This window comes from Lactuca saligna, chromosome 8 (genome assembly GCF_052625555.1).
Source record: "Lactuca saligna cultivar CGN05327 chromosome 8, ASM5262555v1, whole genome shotgun sequence".
In the NCBI taxonomy this organism is placed as follows: domain Eukaryota; kingdom Viridiplantae; phylum Streptophyta; class Magnoliopsida; order Asterales; family Asteraceae; genus Lactuca; species Lactuca saligna.
Window position 1 is genome coordinate 150,669,894 of NC_136424.1, and position 5,779 is coordinate 150,675,672.

The following is a 5,779-nucleotide window of genomic DNA, read 5'->3' on the forward strand; positions in this document are numbered from 1 at the left end:
GATGACCTAGGATCGCCTAAAACAAGACGTTCTTCAGGTGTCGAAATATGGTATGACAGTTGTCACCCCAGGCCTGTTGGCCTAGCTGTTGCAAGTAGCTTAGGTGCAGGATTGTTAGTCCTTTATAGATCTATAAACAAACGTCAGGCTCTCACACAAGGATACTTTGGTTATAAGTTTTAGGACGTTTGTTTTATACTTAAATAAGTACTTGAAGCGTGTCTCACAAGTGCTATCAATGATTACGTGTAGAATAATAAGTTACATTGTAATAATTATATTTGAAAGTAAGTTTCATAAACTATATAAAATATAGTTTTACATCTTTGTTTCTTAGTAAAGTATTTTGTTTGTTTTCTGGTAATGTTTTCTGCTTGTTTTCCATCATGTATTATTTTTGTATTCTGTTATGTACTATGTTAATTTTTTTGTTATGTATTTTGAAACTTGAAAACCAATGAATGAGTCATCTAAACTATACCTATTATAGTTTAGCTGTTTGTTTTACTAAAAGAATCTGTAATACTATTATTCCATGAAATTCTCTATTTGTATCCATGTATTATAAAATTGTTTGTAAACCATTTTATATTTATATAGATGTAATATTTATATAATTGTGATAAATTAGACCTTCGATTAAATAAGTTTACCCTAAGTCTACAACCACACAACGAACAGGAAATGGGGTGAAATTACATGGGTACAAACAGAGGTTATAAGTGTTTGACACATCATCTCAAAAAACTATAATTCTGCTGTCGTATGTTGTAGGTTTTAATGCGATCACCATTGCTTTGATTTGTGATGCTAGACCCCAGATATATCACTCAATCTTCTTATATTCAGGGGTTATAAGTGTTGTACACATCATCGCTAGGTTATTGAATCTAGCAGTATAAGCATTTATCTCTGAACCCTTCATTGTTAAGTTCCATAATTCTTGTTACGGATTTTGTATTTCCTTTCTTGGATAATACTCCTCTACTAACATCATCATTAACTCCTCCCATTTAATGGATTTTGCAACATTAATTTCCATTTTATTTAGATGGTTGTTCCGACATGTTAATGCCGCATCAGCAAAAGTACATGTTGCAAATCATACTTTACAGTCATCTGGGCAGAAACTTATTTGAAATACAGATTTTTCCTTTTCCATCCACCTAGTAAAATTAACAACCCCTTCAGTTCCATGGAAGCTCTTTGGTTTGCAATTCATAAAGTCCTTGTAGGTACATATTCTAGTTGTTCTGACATTGCTTTCATTTCTGATTCCACCTGTTGTGACGTTTAATAGAGCTGCAACAATCCTTTGAGCTATATTTTCTTCAAGTTCTGCTGAACTTATTAAGGGGTTTATTTATGGTGATGGATGTTGTTGTTGTTGTTGTTGTTGTTGTTGTGGTTTTGATGTTCAGTTAAGGTGTAGTCGAGCACTACTTCTTCTAGGCATTTTGTTTAGTTCTTATTATAAATAGTAGGAATATTATGAGTTTTATGAACACTATTTGGCACATGATTGTTGTAATATATGCTTCATATTATTACTAGCTGTTTACATCAGTTTATTTTAGGCATATAAGACAAACTTTTTGAAAAAATTGCAATGTTTACTACACCCTTGTTATAACCCTTTTCCCTTTTTCCTTAATTAGTCTGAGTTTTCATCTCCTATTTTACACAAACACTATTTCTACTATTATATACCAGTACCCTAGGTGATGACCTAGTGCGTCAGTGATGTGAACCATTTGTTCCTCAAGGGCTTGATTTCTGTTTGACTGGCAAACCAACAAATAATGGGATAAAATAATATTAATAAAGCTCAAATCACTGGTATTTCTTATACTAAAGATAGTATAGAGTAAGCAGGGTCGATCCACAGGAATACAACACTTCTTATCTTGTCATATTTTCACAGAATATACAAATAATATTAAAACAGGGCATTGTGTTTGAACTTGAATTAAACTTCATAAATAAGAAAGATTGATAACAAAACACACTAAAAGAAGTACATTTCCAATTCTGACTCTTACACATGTATTATGTAGAAAAATGTGATATGATTATAACTCATGTTCAATCTAGGTTGGTAAGTTGGATATTAATAAACTCTAACATCCAAATTGGCAAACGTATTTTATTAAAAACAATCTCTTCAAATAAAACTCCATTTAATTGATTCAATTCAAATAAGCTCTTGCATCAAATCATTAAATGACATTAAGTTCTTGCACTAATTACCAACAATGTTTAACATTCCTCTTAAGCTTAGGAATATAAACATTTAATCTTTGATTGCACTAATTTTGATCTAATTACAACCAAGTAAGTGTGTGTTACTAACATCAAATCATATAACATATATGAATTTCATCATTTGATTAACTAGATTGACAAGAACCCTAATTCATTGATCAAGTGAAAAAGAGAACCAACCAAACACATGATTAAGATCAAATCAAAGATTACTAGATGTTAAACACAAGTAAATTCAAGTTACAACCTAACAACAAATACTTAAGAATTCAGATTCGGAAATGATAATGAAATCAACCACACATGCGTAGGTTGAACTACAAATCAAACAAGTTTAAACTTCAAATTGACTTACAAAAAGGAAATTAAAGTGTTTCCAAGTGTTATTCTACTTCAAAAAGCTCTGAAAATCACCTTCTCTCTGCCCAAAATCCAACCTAACTTCCCACCAAACTGATTGTCTGAATTATATGAGAGTAAAACTTCTTTAAAAATTGTCGAGACGTTTACATGGCCCGTGTAAATTAAAGGGTGCCATTTACATGACCGTGTAAACAAGAAAAGTAGAATGCTCAATCCTTACAGGCCTTCGAAGTAGAATTCTCTTGTATATACGTTTACACGGCCCGTGTAAATTATAAGCTATCATTTACACGGCCGTGTAAACTCCTGTGAAGCCAAATTCTCTATTTCTACATACTATATCTCTTCAACGCTCCAAAACTTCTGAAACTTTGTCTCCAACTCTTTATAACTTCCTCCATCAAGATCCAACCTTCAAAAATCCTTGAAATATCATAAAAGTGTGTGAATGGAATTGCATAATGAAAAATCCCGAAAAATATGCAAAATGCATGAGTTTAAACCTAAATACAATGCACTTTTATGAGCTAAAACTACAAAATGAATGCATGAAATGCACCTAACAAATCTCCCCAAGCTTGAACCTTTCTTGTCCTCAAGAAAGAACAAGAAGATTTAAACTGGAGAAAAATAAAATAGTAAGAAAATTAAAGTTAAAACTATTTGAAACTTAATGCATGGAATCAAAACAAACATGAAAAGATCCAACCCAATTACCCTGTTTTGAACCATAGTTGAGAATGTACCTGTCATGCCTTGAGTCAACTTGGCTTTAGTCTCAAAATACTATATGATAATAGAGAGAAGACTTTGGCCACTCCCTAGTACAACTCAATAGAATCAAAGATCACAACACTTATTTCTTTTCAATATCATCAAGTAAATTCTTGGAACAAATTATGGTCTTACTCTCGTGAAATTATATGTGACAAAACATGCTCAACCATCTTTGTTTCAAAAAATATAACAATTTCCGATTCCAGCTATTTGTTGGTCAACAACAATCTTTTTCTGAAAATCTTTTCTAAAAATACCCTAATATTGATCCAGATTCGTTGCAAACTTCAAACCACTTACACCAGTCGAAGTAATTAACATTCAATAAAATGTCATAAATTCAAATCCAAGTCCAAGGGAATCTTTTGATAGCCAAGTATTTTTCCTAAACACAATATTCAATTGAACTATAAACACAATTATATACAAACATCCTAATTACATTTTTTTACAAATAAAGCTCATGGATTTCTTTGAAATCCGTGTAACGGGCTTCCAACCAACACATCCAAATCAAATGACCTTAGTGTGCTAGATTTAAAGAGATCCCTCGGGTTTACTTGCCCGAACCTCAAAGACCACAGATTAGCATTATTTGCTATTATTAAGTTCATGAATTTCTATGGAACCCGTGTAACGAATTTTCAACTCAATCAGTCCCAAACAATTTAGCTATAGGCGATTAGGTGTAAAACACCCTAAGAGTTTACTCTTTCGAATCCCAAAGGTCACAGATTAACTTAATAATTGTTTTTTTATTATTATTAACATATATACAAACAACAAAGTTAACACATAACACTCTTATTAATTTATTTATTTATTTGGTCAATTTCTTTATATTTTCATCCTTGAATTTTCTATTGTGGGACATCTCACGGTCTATTATCGTGAGGGACTTCTAGACATTTTTAGGGGGATTAAATGTTAACACACAAAGACCCGTAAGTATAGTTGAAATCTATGTCCCCAAACAGGGTATATAAAAGGGAATGAGTAGAAAGGACTTTTAAGAGCACTGGAAGGCGGGACATTGAGATTTTGCATTCTTTTTTATGAACTTTTGAATTTGACATTTTAAGTTCAATTGAGCATTACTACTCATAAGACCGGTCATATGTCCCAAAGAATCGACTCATACCTGTTGTTATGCTCCAGTGTTGACAATCTTCTCATTTTCTGTTTTGCACAAGTAGCTTCGGGAGATGTGCTCGTGTGTGATTAACTTGCTTTCAAAATTTCAATAAAAAGAGCAGGTTAAATCTCAAGGCACACAACTCACTTACCATCTCAATTGTTTTGAAAAGATTCGGTTGCTTGGGATTGAATCAATTTTTCTTTTCGGAAATAATAATGCAAAAATTTAGATGCATAATGCAAAAAGTATAATAAAAATAGAGTAGAAAGAAAATCTTTTTGGTTTTTTTTTTTTTTGAAAATGTTTCTAAAAATCACAAAGAAAAATAATGCAATGCAATGCAATATGTACAAAATTACATGCAACGGGATAAGAAAAATAATGCAATGCAATGCAATATGTACAAAATTACATGCAACATGATAATGCATGGATGGATGCCCCTCCCAAACTTAAAATAAGCATCATCCTCGATGCTTGGAGAGAGGCATAGCCGTCCTATTGAGGACCGGGCGGTGGATATGGAGGGAACTGTGAAGTATAATATGTAGGATAATAGGGAGACCATTAGGGTTGGGATGATGATGGTTGTTGCGGCTGTGTGGGGAGCACAATAACTCTATGGATATCGCTCAACAGGTGATATATGTTGCGGTTGTGCTGCTCTTGAGCAGCCCATCTCTGATCCAGTTCAGCCCACCGCTACTCTTGTTGGGCCCAATGCTCTTTTTGCAAGTTACGGTAGTCATGAAAGTTAGAAGTGATTTCAGCGACACCTGTATAAATTTCCCTGACTTCCTGTTGTATGCTGGCATAACGGTGGTTCAAGCATGCAAACTCGCCCATATAAAGATTTTGTTCAGAAAAAAGGAATGGGGTGAGATGAGCTAGAGGCACCAGCAGTAGGAGCAGGAGGAGGAGAGATTGGAGGACTATGATCTACTGCAACACCTAAGTTGGATTTTAGTTTCCAAGTGATTTATGGAATGTCATTAGCTAAATTAAGTATCTTCTTGTTTCTGATGTCTATGCGAAGATACTCTTTCCTATATACTATCCAATGAACATCCCCAGTGGGAAGGCGGTGGAAAAGATGCATTGTTTCCATAACATCAATTGATAGACAAGTACAACCCATGACTATATTTGTTGGGTTATTAGGTAGATGGAGGCCAAGATGCTCAGCAATAATGGAAACCATGCCTCCACAATGTAGCTGCCCACCATTGCTCATAG